Genomic DNA, 16,638 nt, shown 5'->3' on the forward strand with positions numbered 1-16,638 from the left:
GGATTGAGGTGGGAGGCACCGAGTACAAGTGCTCTCTATTTGCTGATGATGTCCTAGTATATATCACTCAATCACATATATCCATCCCTGCTGTTATGGCTGAAATAGATCACTTTGTTACATGGTCAAATTTTAAAATCAATGCAGCGAAGTCTGAGTCCCTCGATGTCTCCCTCCCCAAATCCATACAGGATTCCATCCAGTCCAACTTTCCCTTTGCCTGGCCCTCACAGGGTATCAAATACTTAGGAATTCCTATTCATAGAGACCTCTCCCATCTATGTTATCTTAATTTTGGGCCCTTTATTGAACAACTCCATACAGACCACGGATGGCAAGTTAGAACTGTAAGATTCACTACGTGAACCACTGGTGTTTTGTGGAAAAGCACATGTACACTGCGTTCCAAATTATTATGCAAAAAGTGTTTAGGAGTGATAAGGGAAGAATTTGTTTGTTTGTCAGTTAAACTCATTGATGGTGATGTGTGTCAGGGCTCTTTATATCACTGTAAGCAATTGCAGACACCTGTGCTAATTAGTTTGGCAGGTGTGTCCAATGAAAGGCAAGACTACTTAAGAAGGCTGTCTCACATTATTAAGCAGCCTACATTTTCTGCCAAAATGGGAAAGAAAAAGGATGTGTCGGCTGCTGAGAAGCAACAAATTGTGGAGTGTTTAGGTCAAGGCATGACTACAATCAACATTGTGCGATGATCAGGATGAAGTGTCTTGGCAATCAAGAAGTATGTAGCTGATTCACAGTACACACGTGTGCGTGCTGATAAGGGCAAATTGAGGACTCTTTCCTACAGGCAATTACGTCAGGTTAAAAGAGCAGTGGCAAAAAAGCCTTGTCATAGCAGCAGACAAGTTTTTGAAGCTGCTGGTGCCTCCAAAGTCCCCCGAACAACAAGATGCAGGGTCCTTCAGAGGTTTGCAGCTGTGCATACGCCATCCTATCGACCTCCTCTATCCACTTCACACAAGCAGAAACGGCTCCAGTGGGCCAAACATTACATGAAGACTGATTTCAAAACTGTTTTGTTCACGGATGAGTGCCGTGCAGCGCTCGATGGTCCAGATGGATGGAGTGGAGGATGGCTGGTTGATGGACACCCCACGCAAACACGGCTACAGCGCCAACAAGGAGGAGGTGGAGTAATGTTTTGGGCTAGAATCATGGGGAGAGAGATTGTCGGCCCCTTTAGGATCCCTGAAGGGGTAAAGATGAACTCCATAATGTATGTGGATTTTCTCAAACAGCACTCCCTGCCATGGTTCAAGAAGAAGAACCGTGTATTCCACAGCAAGATCATTTTTATGCATGATAATGCACCATCTCATGCTGCACATAACACATCTTCATCTCTGGCTGATATGGGCATAAAAGGGGACAAACTTATGGTGTGACCCCCATGCTCCCCTGACCTCTACCCCATTCAGAACCTCTGGAGCATCATCAAAAGGAGTGTCTATGATGGCGGGAGGCAGTTCACATCTAAGCAACAGCTCTGGGAGGGTATTCTGTCCTCATGCAAAACAATTGAAGCAGAAACCATCCAAAACCTGACAAATTCAATGGACGAGAGAGTTCAGAAGCTCCTTTCGAACAAGTGGTCCTATGTGAAAATGTAACATCACCTAGAATAAAGTTTTGAGTTGAAAACTGTTTGATTTCAGTTTCTAATAACCTGCTAATGCTTATAATTTCAAAAATGACCATTTTTTTGGTCTTTATTAAAATGAAAAGGTTGATCGAAAAGTTTGGGGGATCTAAGAGTGTGGCAACTCAGTAGTCATGATTACTTCGAATTCTGACAATATGAGGGTCATGTTGCAGGTAGTGCAGCAAGAAGGCACTTATGTGTCTTGCGCATCTCGGAGCCCCAAAATTATTTTCCGGGCTAGATGCAGCTAAAAATTATTATTAATTTTAAATCTGGTAGAGCTTAGTATAGATGGCCTAATAGGATCAGTGCTGCACACTGCTACAAAGCCCAAATTATTTTCCAGCCAAGATACAGATAAACATGATTAGTAATTTTAAATCTGGTGGAGCTTATTATAGATGGCCTAATAGAATCAGTGCTGCACACTGCTACAAAGCCCAAATTATTTTCCAGCCAAGATACAGATAAACATGATTAGTAATTTGAAAGCTTAAAACGGTTGGTGAGGTGATTTTAACCAATCATCAAGCTTTTACTCTCCCCAGGATGACACAGGGGTAGAAAAGTCGTTTCGGATCCATGATTTGTTCATCTTTATGAACGTGAGTCTGTCTACATTATCAGTGGAGAGCCGCGTGCGCTTATCTGTCAGCACACCACCAGCAGCGCTGAACACACGTTCAGACAGAACGCTGGCTGCGGGGCATGACAAGATCTCCAAGGCGTAAGTGGCTAGCTCCGGCCATTTATCCAGATTGGAAGCCCAAAAAGAGCAAGGGTCCAGTGACACAGTCATGGCTTCAATGTTTACTTGGAGATACTCCTGTACCATCGTCTCTAGGCGTTGACTATGTGTCAGACTTCTTGTCTCCTGTGGCCTTGCAAAGGATGGGCTAAAAAAGTGGTGAAATGATTCCGCAAAATTGATGTTACCAGCAGATACTGTGGTTCTGTTACGGTTTGAGTGCTGAACACTTGACGGTCCCACGGTTGGCAAGTTGGAACTGTGAGATTCACTACGTGCACCACTGGTGTTTTGTGGAAAAGCACATGTAAGATTCTGCAACAGTCTCTGCTGATACTCCTGCATGCGTGCATCCCTTTCTATGGCAGGAATAATTTCTGCAAATTTACTTTTGTACCGGGGATCTAACAGTGTGGCAACCCAGTAGTCAGGATTATTTCTAATTCTCACAATTCGAGGGTCATGTTGCAGGTAGTGCAGCAAGAAGGCACTCATGTGTGTTGCGCATCCAGGAGCACCAAGTCCCTGTTGTGTTGGTGGCGAGGTAACAATCATGCTTCCTTCCTCTGTCCTCTCCCCCCAACCTCGCACAACAGAAATGTGATCAAGGTCTCCCTCATCTGATGAGTCTTCCATCAGTTCGTCCTCCACTTCTTCCTGGGCTCCTGCACCTTCCTCACTAGTTTGGCTGCTACCATGCGCCCTGGTAAAACCATCTCCCCCACCCTCACATGCCTGCCGCCTTGGTGCTGCCGACCGTCTGGACCTTGCAGATGTTAGCCCTTCCGCATACAACTCCTCCTCCTCTACTTCCTCCACCTCCTCTTGTGCCACCACCTGACTCCGAATTCTGTTTACCATGTGCTCCAGCATGTAAATCACCGGAATAGTCATGCTGATAATGGTATCGTCAGCACTAAACATCTTCGTCGCCATTTCAAAACTGTGCAGAAGGGTGCATAGGTCCCTGATCTGAGACCACTCCTCCAGCGTGATTTGCCCCACCTCTGGATCTCGTTGGCCCAGGCTATACGTCAGAACGTATTGCACCAGGGCTTGTCGGTGCTGCCACAGTCGCTGCAACATGTGCAGAGTTGAATTCCACCGGGTAGGCACATCGCATTTTAGCCGGTGAAGTGGCAGGCCCAACGACTTCTGTAGAGATGTAAGTCGCTGAGCTGCGGGATGCGAACGGCGGAAGTGAGCACACAGCGACCGTGCCCTCTGCAGAAGGCCATCTAGTCTGGGATAGTGGGCTAAAAATTGCTGGACAACCAGGTTCAACACGTGAGCCATACAAGGCACGTGTGTGACATTGCCCCGGTGAAGGGCCGCACCCAGGTTTGCAGCATTGTCGCACACGGCCTTCCCTGGTTTCAGGTCCAGTGGAGACAACCATTCATGAAATTGGTTCTCCAGAGCTGACCACAACTCCTCAGCTGTGTGACTCACATTTCCCAGACATTTCAAAGTAAAAACCGCCTGATGACGTTGAGCCCTATTGCCAGCATAGCAAGGAGGTGTGCAGGATCCCTTCTGCGCAGTTAGAAAGCTTGTGGCATGACCAGACAGGCTTTGGGTGCAGGTGGAAGACCGAGAGGAGGTTGAGGAGGCAGAAGCAGTGGAGGAACTTTGACATAAAGAGGATTGACGCACAACTCGTGGGGACGGCAAGACTTGGACAGCAGCCCCTTGTCCTGCTGTCACCATAGTTACCCAGTGCCCAGTCAGCGACATGTAACGCCCCTGTCCATGCCTACTCGTCCAAGTGTCTGTGGTGAAATGCACCCTGTCACACACAGAGTTTCTCAAAGAAGCGGTGATGTTGTGTGCGACATGCTGGTGGAGCGCAGGCACACCTTTCTTTGAGAAGTAGTGCCGACTGGGCATCTGGTACTGGGGCACTGCGACGGACATAAGGTCTCGAAAATCCTCTGTGTCCACCAGGCGGAAAGGCAGCATTTCTGTAGCCAAGAGCTTGCAGATGGTGAAATTCAACCTCTTAGCTTTCTCATGGCTAGGAGGAAATGGTCTTTTACTTGTCCACATCTGAGGGACCGAGGGCTGGCTATTGTGCTTAGACGGGGTTGATAAGGGTGTCCCCGGCAAACTGCCGGTCTGTGAGGAAGATGCAGGCGGACATGTTAGGTTGCCTTGATCCAAAGGTGGTGCTATCTATGTCGGACAGCGCTCAACACCAGCTGGTGTTACCACCTCCAAAGAAAATGATGACCTGCCAATCACGCTGGCTGTTGCGGGTAAAGAGGTGGCAGGTCTGCGCCCCAAAACAGGTGTGACTGCTGTCCCCCCAGTCACAGAGGATGAAGAGGCCGCGGATGCACAAGATATGGCAGACGGCGGTTGGCCCGGCCGGCTAGGCCGCATTGTAGCACACTGAGCTTCCCACTGCAACTTATGCTTCATGTCCATGTGCCGGTTCATGCATGAAGTACTCAAACTATGTATTTTTTGGCCTCTACTTAGCTTTTGCTGACAAACGTTACAGATAACACGAGTTGGGTCATCTTTATCGATCTGAAAAAATGCCCAGGCTATGCAAGGCTTAGCACCCATGCGACCTGAAGAGCCACCACGACTTGTGGTGAGAGGCAGAGTTGTGTTTGAGGATGCAGTTGTTGACGTGCTTCCAGTACTACGTCTCTGTCCAGGAAGGCGCAACCTGACCTCGTCGTCACTAGCATCTTCCTCCACCTCCTCTGCTGACCTCATCTCTTGGCTGACTGTGGGTTGACAGTAACTGGGATCTCCAACCTCATCATCATCACCCTGTGCGTTATCACACCCGTCGTCCTCAGAGCCAACCTGTTCCTGCCCTGACAAAAAACTAAAGTTGTCGCTCCAATCAGGTATTTGAGTCTCATCATCGTCTTCCTCATTGTCTCCACCAACAGGAGTTACAGTTTGGGAATGAGGGTCTACATTATGGTCAGAACCTTCTGCGTCTGGTCCTGGATCCGACTCATAAAGATTCTGGGCATCAGTGCAGATCATTTCCTCATCTGGATTCACAGAAGCGCTGGAGTCGACCTCTGATTCCCAGGCTATAGTATGAGTAAACAGCTCTGCAGACTCAACCATCTGTTCTACCTCATACTCAGACGGGCAGCTGGAGATTTGGGAGCTGTGAGGAAGCAAGTGCGATTGGGGTGACACCTCTGAGGACTAGAGTATTTGTGATGTTGAAGTTGATGTGGAGGAGAGCCGACTTAAAGGAGCACTTGATATCCGTTGAATCACCTGCTGTTTTTGTGCCTCATCTGGAATTTGTAGTGATTGGCGTGGCCGTAAGAAAGGGATCTTATCACATTGTCCGCTAAAAGAAGTAGACATTTTAGTTTGGCTGGAAGATGGCCTTTCTTCTGCAGATGTTACTGTTGCTTTAACACCTACCCCACGGACACAACCTTTTTTCCCCTTCCCAACACGCCTATTCCCCTTTCCACCAGCAGCAGGCCTTTTTCCACTCATTTTGGTGGTTAACTAATTCACAACTCTGGAGTTGTTTGCACAAAAAAACAATGGATGGGAACCGAGCAGAGCTGAGTGGCCAAACTGTGGTATTAGGCCAAAACTATTGGCTGGGTTAGATGCAGAAAAAAAATATATTCAGTTTGCAACCTGATGGAGGTCAGTATAGATGGACTAATAGAGAAAGTCCCACACACTGCTAGAAGGCCAAATATTTTTTCAGAGCTAGATGCAGACAAAAAATTATTTTGAATTTGCAGCCTGATGGAGGTCAGTATAGATGGACTAATAGAACAAGTCCCACACACTGCTAGAAGCCCAAATATTTTTTCAGAGCTAGATGCAGAAAAAAATTATATTCAATTTGCAACCTGATGGAGGTCAGTATAGATGGACTAATAGAATGATGCTATGCCCAAAAGATTTTACTTCACTAGGTGCAGTAAAAAAATTGGTATTCTATACACAGGTGGTGTAGCTTGCAACACAGATAGGCTACTCCACTGACTAACACACTCTGCAATAGGCCAAAAAGGATTAGCTTTGCTAGATTCAGCCAAATGCTGGGAAAAAAACTTGCACAGCACTGGCACAGACCTGCCTGGCAAAAACTGATAGGAACTGATGTAACCTAGTCCTGAAAAGGACTCCAATTACAATTAGTCTTTACTCCCACAATCTATCTATTTAAGAGCACAGACCTGCCTGATAAAAGTCGTAGGAAATGCTGTAACCTCGTCAAACTTCTTGCTAACAGACTCTCAAAAGTAACCTCAATAATATGTGGCGCCCCTGAGGGTTCGGTCGCCACAAGGGGGGATACTGCAGCCTGTCAGCAGGTGTAGTGTCTCCTCACCCAGGTAAGGAAGGTGCACTGGTCAGGACCCTGAATCTACATTCAACACTACACACTCCTGACCTATGGGAGGCAAGTATGCACCATAGTGCTGCCTCAGCAGGATCACAAGTGGGGGAACCAAAAGATAGGGGAACCATGTAGTGGGTGAAGGGTAGAACACACTTTTAGTTACACACATAGTTTCATATATATTACCCAGCCATCTTAAGCACAAGGTTCTTTGATTGTGGTCTTTGCAGCTGACAGTGGCCTTGTGTAGGAGCCTGCAGTGTGCTGAAGATACACGGTCCTCGTGCCCTGACCTTGACACGAGGAGCGGGAAGGAGTTAACAGAGTCTCTACCCCGGTCAAGTTCCCTTGCTTGAGAAGGTTGGGAGCTTTAGTGACAGCTCCACAAGCAAAAGGATCCCAGGGAGCACGGACAGAGCAGCGTACGCCAACTGTACTCTCCATTCTGGCCTGGCAGAGGGACTCCTGCTGCAAGAGGGGTGACCGGCCCCCGATATCTGACTTTGTTACTTCATGTCTCAGTCAGAAAAGCCAGGAGGCTTAGTGGATCCCGGGAGGGATACAGACGGAGCAGCCTACGCCACCTGTACCCCTCTACCTGCGTTTATCCAGTGGGACCCAGCCTTTGCATGCACACACACAGGAGAGGTTCAAAGGGGACTGTTAGGAACACTCGGAGGGTCCTGATCAAAGTACCTGAATTCCTTGGGTGCGCTGAGCCCTCATCCCTAGTGGCCGCAGTGAACCGTGAGGAGCAGGGAGAAGCCTTGCTGCTGCTTAAAAGAACTGTGAGTAAAAGACCTGGAATACTATCCCTATGGCCTCTGGTTCCTTCATTTCTGCGTTGCACCACACAGCACCTGAGTGACCCAGGACTACTCTCCCCATCCTTCTGTTACATCTGCCCTGAGGCCCAGCTCCGCCTGTGTTGAGTTATAACATCGCCTGCTGCCACTACATCCAGCCTCAGAGGACTGCTAGCAGCGCTGGTGGCGCATCACCAGACACCACAGGTGGCGTAGTCGATAATACCACTCAACCCTGAAAGCCCTTACATCTTTTTTTTAATGTGAGGGCCCTGGGCACGGAACGGGTCCAGGCCACGGCTGCATCCCCTCAACATCTGACCCGGCTCCGAGTACCCCCATCTTCCCAGGGCAGGGCTGCGAGCGTCACAAATACACCCCGATCAGTCTGGGTTTATGCCTTATATGTCCACCACGATCAATCTCAGAAGGCTTTATATTAATATACAAGCAAGGGCTGAAAATATTGGTCAAAGGGGGATCCTGTCTTTGGACACTGCTAAGGCCTTTGACAGTGTAGAATGGCAATATTTGTGAGCTACATTGCAGTAGATGGGCTTTGGTGACAAATTTATATAATGGGGGCAATTGCTTTTTTCGGACTCAACGTTAAAATAACAGTGAATGGCGCTATGGCAATAAGACAGCCCCTGTCTCTCTTATTGTTTTCAATAGCAACTGAACCTCTTATGGCAGTAATTAGTAAAATGTCTAAGATAAATGGATTTAAATATGGGACCAAGGAAGAGAATGTGGCATTGTTTGCCGATGATTTATGATTATTCCTTGGGGATGCTTGGGGGTCTCTGGAGAGCATGATGGCGACTATCTCTAGCTGACTTATTCCTTTCAAAGACCATACTAAGGACTAGGGAGTACTTAATACGAGGGGAGAAATGGCCATTCGGGCAAACAGAAAAGAGAAAGGAAAATTAAAAAAAATGGGGATGATCACCATAATTACAATAAAATGGTGAGGTTCCAGCAGACTGACTGATACGACTGTTAGGCCACAGCTCCACTGTCAGTATTTGGTCAGCATTTTTCCTCGGGAGTGGGAGCCAAAACCAGGAGAGGAACAATCCGAGAAAAGATATAATAGACTCAAGTCACCAATTCTACATTTATCACCCACTCCTGGTTTTGGCTACCACTCCTGAGAAAAAATACTGGCCAAATACTAATAGTGGGGCGGTGGCCTTAAAGGCAAACTCAGCAAGAAGTAAGAATGAAGTCACAACAAAACACCTTAAAATTTGTTACAGATATTGATTAGTCCTTTCTGTCTGACCATTGGTTTCAGGGTGGTAGGCGCAGGAAAATAAATGAATTCCCAGTTTCTTAAAAAAATCTCTACAGAATTTGGAGACAAATTGCACTCCCCTATCAAACACAGTGTTAAGAGGGATCCCATGTAGCCTTACTTTATGAGAAATAAATAACCTGGAGAATGTCTCTGCATTAGGTAATCCTCTGACAAAGGAAAAAAATGAGTCCGTTTAATGAATCAGTCAACGACCACCCAAAGACAGTCTTCCCACCAGACAGAGGCAAATCTGTGATGAAATCCATGGACAGATGAGTTCACTGTCTTTCTGGAATTGCAAAGGAGCCAATTCCCCGACCGGACTGTTATGACAGACTTTAGCATGTGCGCAAACTTCACGAGCAGATACAAAATCTTTAATATAATTATACATAGATGGCCACCAAAAAAGGCTAGTAATAGCTTTCTGCATAGCTGTGAACCGCGGATGACCACTCATGATTAAATCATGAAACTCCTGCAACAGCTGCAATCTTAGATACACAGCTACAAATAATTTGGACCTAGGCATGGCGAAAAGAGCAAACGATAGGACTTCACGGGTCTCAGCTTCAACCTTCAAGGATATCACAGAAACCACAATGCTCTCAGGGAGAATGGAGGTTTTGGAGGAGAAACAGAACTAAAACTGCTTGGATCCCGGTTTGAAAGTGATAGAGAAATTGAATCCAGAGAAAAATAAGGGCCCTCTGGCCTGTCTAGGAGTTAGCCATTTAGCTGATTCAATATACGCTAAATTCTTCTGGTGTCACGGGTGTGTCGCCACGAAGATCGTCGCGACTACACAGCCTGACTTCTCGCAGCTGAGTTTTTGGTGCTTTGTGTTTTGGTAGTGAGGGAGTTAATTCTCTCCCTCTGTGCTTGATGAGGCTCAGCCTCGCCCAGCTGCAGTTAATGCTGCTGGATTGGGATTCCTTCAAATACCTGCTGGTCTGATAGGGAAGTTGTCAGTGAAAGCATTTCTTGCAGACCTTCAGAGCGGATCGTTGTTTGGTGGAGTTCTGAGCGAAGAGTATGCGGTGTGGTTTCTTCCCTTCCTCCCTTTATCATTTATCTCCTAACCTGTTGTTGTTCCCTCTGTAATTGTGGTGTGAGTTTTTGTATGCAAGGTGGTTTTTGGTTTTCCCCTTGTACTGTCTCGTTTGTTTAGTACTGTGTTTGGGCATTTTCTAGCCTGTTCCCCATTGTTGTGATCGGGGTCCTTCTCAGGACTAGATTACTGAGGTTCAGGGATATTCAGGAGTTTAGGGTTACGCTGGCGGCCTGGACCTCTGTACCATTAACAGTACCTCCAGGTTGAGGGATTAGTCAGGGCCCCCGTTTAGGGTCAGCTCAGGCCCCTGACCTCCTGTACGTTGAGACAGCGTGACATTTTCACCGACCGACACAAAAAAAAAAAATTCTCTCCAGCCACCATGGATCCAGTAGCCAGTCTAGCTCGGCAGTTGCAGAGTTTGTCCATGGAGCTGGTGGACGTTAAGTCCAAGGTTTTGTATCCCCAGGAGCAAGCCGGACCAGAACCTAAAGTAGCTCTCCCTGACAGGTTCACTGGGGGGCGGGACAAGTTTTTTGTTTTCCGGGAGGCATGCATGTTGTACTTTCGGCTGCGGCCTCGGTCATCGGGGAGTGAGGAGCAAAGGGTGGGAATTGTCATCTCGCTCCTACAAGGGGACCCACAATCTTGGGCATTCTCTCTTCCCCCGGGCTCCCCGGCTCTCCAGTCAGTGGATAGGTTCTTCGCTGCTCTGGGACTCGTATATGATGACCCGGATCGGATCTCCCTTGCTGAATCTAAGTTACGTAGGATCCACCAGGGAGATCGTCCGGCGGAGGAATTCTGTTCGGAGTTCCGTAGGTGGGCCACGGACACCCAGTGGAATGACCCGGCTCTTAGGAGCCAGTTTTGTCAAGGGTTATCTGACAAATTAAAGGATGTGTTGGCACAGTATGATCCTCCCGCCTCACTGGAAGCCGCTATGGCCCTTGCTATTCGCATTGACAGACGGCTTCGGGAGAGGTGCGGGATAACTCCGTTCCCTGTGATGACTCCACCTCCTACAAGGTCCCCTCATATGGAGGTTCCCCTGGTCAGTCCTGAGGAGCCTATGCAGTTAGGAGGGACATCATTCCGGGGGAGGGGACCAGCGGTGCGCCACAAGACTGGAAGGTGCTTCTTCTGCAGGAGAAAGGGACATTTTATTGGGGGGTGTCCATCCCGTCCTTTGCAGAGTAAAGAGTCGTCGGAAAACTGTTGATCCCAGGTTGTGTGGTGGACGGCAATCTGGGAGTAGGTATTTCGTCCCTAGGTTCGTCTCAGTTTCTCGTGCCGGTGGAGGTGGTGGTGGGTACGAGAACTGAGAGGATATCTGTTCTTCTAGATAGTGGGGCCGGGGCTAATCTGGTGGACGCTCGGTTTGCCCGGGTTCAAGGTATGCTATTGAAAATGTTGGCTAAACCCATCCCCATATTTTCGATCGACGCCAGGCCTCTCGGTCAGGGAAGTTTTTTGCAAGTGGTGCATAACGTAAATCTTCAAGTGGGGGCAATACATAAAGAACTGTTGTCTTGTTACGTGTTGGAGGTTCCTCCCACTCCTATTGTGTTGGGCCTTCCTTGGTTAACTAAGCATAATCCGGTTATTAATTGGCAATCCAGGGAGATAAGCTAATTGAGTGAATTCTGTAATAAAAACTGCATGAATACGGTCATCGGTGCTGTCACTCCTAGGGTCTTACCTCCATTTCTGGCGGACTTTGAGGATGTATTCTCGGAGAAAGGGTGTCAGGAACTACCTCCTCATCGCGTGTATGACTGTTCTGTAAAATTGCTTCCTGGGGCCAATTTACCTAAATCTAGGTTGTATAACCTATCTGGTCCGGAAAAGCAGGCCATGAAGGATTATAGTTCAGAGAGTCTGGCTAAGGGGCATATTAGACCTTCATCTTCCCCGGTGGCCGCGGGGTTCTTCTTTGTGAAGAAGAAAGATGGAGGCCTACGCCCTTGCCTGGATTTCCGTGAACTTAATCGGATTACGGTCCGAGATCCGTATCCACTCCCACTTATCCCTGATCTCTTTAATCAGATCGTGGGCGCCAAGTGGTTCTCTAAGTTGGATCTCAGGGGGGCGTACAATCTGATTAGGATGAAGGAGGGGGATGAGTGGAAGACGGCGTTTAACACTCCGGAGGGGCATTATGAGAACCTTGTCATGCCATTCGGTCTGACTAATGCCTGGCGGTGTTCCAACACTTTGTTAATGACATTTTTCGCCGCCTGGTGGGTCAATTTGTGGTCATATATCTGGATGACATCTTAATTTACTCGCCTGATCTTGTGTCTCATCAGGAGCATGTTAGGCAGGTGTTACAGATCTTGCGGGATAATAAACTGTACGCCAAATGGGAGAAGTGTGTGTTGGCCGTACAGGAACTCCAGTTTTTAGGTTTCCTGGTGTCAGCGTCCGGTTTTCGTATGGACCCAGGGAAAGTGCGGGCAGTTCTGGAGTGGGATCTGCCAGAGAATCTTAAGGCACTACAACGTTTCCTGGGGTTTGCTAATTATTACCGGAAATTCATTCGTAATTTCTCATCCATGGTTAAACCTCTCACAGACATGACAAAAAAGGGGACGGATTTTTCTAGGTGGTCTGACAAGGCTTGTCAAGCATTCTCCTCCTTGAAAAAATGTTTTGCCTCGGCACCCATACTCATTCAACCTGATGCGTCACAGCCGTTCATTGTAGAGGTAGATGCTTCTGAGGTAGGGGTGGGAGCAGTTTTATCACAAGGTTGTCTCCTGGTAAGTGGCGTCCATGCGCTTTTTTCTCCAAAAAATTGTCGTCCGCTGAGAGAAATTACGATGTCGGCAATAGGGAACTCTTGGCCATTAAGTTAGCTTTTGAGGAGTGGCGCCATTTTTTGGAGGGGGCAGTCCATCCGGTCACCGATCACAAGAACCTGCTATATCTGGAGTCCGCAAAACGTCTGAATCCCAGACAAGCCAGGTGGTCATTGTTTTTTACCAGGTTTAATTTTGTCGTTACATATCGTCCTGGGTCAAAAAATGTGAAGGCTGATGCCTTATCTCGTAGTTTCCCTGGGGCCGGGAATACGGATGATCCAGTTCCTATTCTTCAAGAGGGGGTGGTGGTGTCGGCAGTATGCTCTGAGCTTGAGGAGGAGGTATTGGAGGCTCAGGGGGACGCCCCTGTTGGACCTCCAGGGAGACTGTTTGTTCCAGATCAGCTACGACAAAAGGTGATCGAGGCACACCATAACTCAGCTTTGGCAGGACACCCAGGAAGTAAAGCAACTGTGGATCTCCTCTCGCGTCGGTTTTGGTGGCCTAACTTACATAAGGAGGTGGTAACTTTTGTTGCGTCCTGTGGGGTTTGTGCACGCTCTAAGACCCCACATACCCATCCGTCTGGGGCCCTCTTACCTTTGAAGATCCCAGAGCGTCCTTGGACTCATCTGTCTATGGACTTTATTACGGACCTCCCGCCGTCCTCGGGTAAAACGGTCATACTAGTTGTAGTAGACAGGTTCAGCAAGATGGCACATTTTATCGCTCTTCCTAATGCTAAAACTCTTGCGCAGGTGTTCATTGGAGAGATTGTGAGGCTTCACGGGGTACCCTCCGATGTGGTGTCGGATCGGGGGTCTGAGTTTGTGTCCAAATTCTGGAAGGCTTTTTGTATTCGGCGGGGGATGCATTTATCGTTCTCATCGGCTTTTCATCCTCAGACCAATGGTCAGACGGAACGTCTGAACCAGAGTTTGGAGACATATCTCCGGTGTTTTGTGTCAGAGAACCAGGAGGACTGGGCTTCTTTCTTACCTCTGGCGGAGTTTGCTCTTAATAATAGGCGGAGCGAATCCAATGGTAAGTCCCCGTTTTTTGGGGCATATGGTTTTCACCCCCAGTTTTGTACTTTCAGTAGAGGGGGCTCTTCGGGGGTTCCTGAGGAGGAACGATTTTCGTCATCACTCGCTTCAGTGTGGAGAGGGGTACTGAATAATCTGTGTGCTATGGGGAACCGATACAAACGTATGGCTGATAGGAGGAGAGTGTCTGGTCCGGACCTAAGTGTGAACGATCGGGTATGGTTGTCTACTAAGAATATAAAACTCACGGTTCCCTCCTGGAAACTGGGTCCCAGGTTCATCGGGCCGTACAGGATCAGTTCTATAATTAATCCGGTGGCATTCCGTCGACCTCCCCCCTACGTTTAAAATTCATAACGTGTTCCACAGATCTTTGCTTAAGAGGTATGTGGCGCCAATGATACCGTCACCTTTACCTCCTCCTCCAGTGGTGGTCAATGGAAATTTGGAGTTTCAGGTATCTAAAGTCATCGATTCACGTTTTAGTCGCCGGTCCCTTCAGTACCTGGTTCATTGGAAAGGGTATGGTCCTGAGGAGAGAATGTGGGCTCCTGCGTCAGATATTAACGCAGACCGGTTAATTCGGGCCTTCCACACGACTCACCCGGATAAACCTGGCCCTGAGGGTCCGGAGGCCCCTCGTAGAAGGGGGGGTACTGTCACGGGTGTGTCGCCACGAAGATCGTCGTGACTACACAGCCTGACTTCTCACAGCTGAGTTTTTGGTGCTTTGTGTTTTGGTAGTGAGGGAGTTAATTCTCTCCCTCTGTGCTTGATGAGGCTCAGCCTCGCCCAGCTGCAGTTAATGCTGCTGGATTGGGATTCCTTCAAATACCTGCTGGTCTGATAGGGAAGTTGTCGGTGAAAGCATTTCTTGCAGACCTTCAGAGCGGATCGTTGTTTGGTGGAGTTCGGAGCGAAGAGTATACGGTGTGGTTTCTTCCCTTCCTCCCTTTATCATTTATCGCCTAACCTGTTGTTGTTCCCTCTGTAATTGTGGTGTGAGTTTTTGTATGCAAGGTGGTTTTTGGTTTTCCCCTTGTACTGTCTCGTTTGTTTAGTACTGTGTTTGGGCATTTTCTATCCTGTTCCCCATTGTTGTGATCGGTGTCCTTCTCAGGACTAGATTACTGAGGTTCAGGGATATTCAGGAGTTTAGGGTTACGCTGGCGGCCTGGACCTCTGTACCATTAACAGTACCTCCAGGTTGAGGGATTAGTCAGGGCCCCCGTTTAGGGTCAGCTCAGGCCCCTGACCTCCTGTACGTTGAGACAGCGTGACATTTGGTCAGTGACCACAGTGATTTGATGAACTTCTCCCTCCAGAAAATGTCTTCAAACTTTAAAGGCTAATTTAACAGTGAGTAACTCACAATTCCCAACCATATAATTTATTTCAGCAGATGAAAATTTTCTTGATAAAAAAGCACATGGCTGCAAATTGGTCAGAGTCTTGGAACATTGACACAAAACGGCACCGACCCCGACCTCCGAAGCATCCACCTCCACAATGAATGGTTCTTGGAGATCGGGTTTGATTAGAACAGGAGCAGACATAAAACACTCCTTCAATTGTTCAAAAGCCCCAATAGCATCCGGTGACCAAACCTTGAGATCTGCCCCCTTACGTGTGAGGTCATTAATCTGAGAAAAAAAAACTAAAGAATTTCCTATAATAATTGGCGAATCCTACAAAATGTTGCAACACTTTCAGGTCACTAGGTTGGACCCAATCTATTATGGCTTTCACCTTCCCAGGATCCATCGTAAACCATCAGCCGATAAAATTACCCCCGGGAATGAAACTTCCTGAACAGAAAAAAAACATTTCTCAAATGTAACAAAGAAAGAATTCTCCCTCAACCTTTCTAATACAAGATGGACATGTTCCTGGTGAGAATCCAAATCAGGAGAGAAAATTCTATCATCAAGATAAATCACAACAAATCTCACGATGTAATCAGAGAAATATCATTCAGAAAGTCGTGAAATCCTGTTGGTGCATTGGAGAATCCAAAGGGCAGAACAAGATTATAGATTAAAACCTCAGCACCGTACACCTCGTACACACGCGGCTCCGCTCCGTACACCTCGTACACACGCGGCTCCGCTCCGTACACCTCGTACACACGCGGCTCCGCTCCGTACACCTCGTACACACGCGGCTCCGCTCCGTACACCTCGTACACACGCGGCTCCGCTAGGTACACCTCGTACACACGCGGCTCCGCTCCGTACACGCTTGGCTCCGAATACCTCGTACACGCGCGGCTCCGCTCCGCACGCCTCGTACACGCTCCGCACGCCTCGTACACGCGCGGCTCCGCTCCGCACGCCTCGTACACGCGCGGCTCCGCTCCGCACACCTCGTACACGCTCCGCTCCGCACGCCTCGCACACGCGCGGCTCCGCACGCCTCGCACACGCGCGGCTCCGCACGCCTCGTACACGCGCGGCTCCACTCCGTACGCCTCGCACACGCGCGGCTCCGCTCCGTACGCCTCGCACACGCGCGGCTCCGCTCCGTACGCCTCGCACACGCGCGGCTCCGCTCCGTACGCCTCGCACACGCGCGGCTCCGCTCCGTACGCCTCGCACACGCGGCTCCGCTCCGTACGCCTCGCACACGCGCGGCTCCGCTCCGTACGCCTCGCACACGCGCGGCTCCGCTCCGTACGCCTCGCACACGCGCGGCTCCGCTCCGTACGCCTCGCACACGCGCGGCTCCGCTCCGTACGCCTCGCACACGCGCGGCTCCGCTCCGTACGCCTCGCACACGCGCGGCTCCGCTCCGTACGCCTCGCACACGCGCGGCTCCGCTCCGTACGCCTCGTACACGCGCGGCT

Source organism: Phyllobates terribilis, unplaced genomic scaffold, assembly GCF_046119375.1.
Source record: "Phyllobates terribilis strain yellow unplaced genomic scaffold, ASM4611937v1 Scaffold_12__6_contigs__length_324123572, whole genome shotgun sequence".
Lineage (NCBI taxonomy): Eukaryota > Metazoa > Chordata > Amphibia > Anura > Dendrobatidae > Phyllobates > Phyllobates terribilis.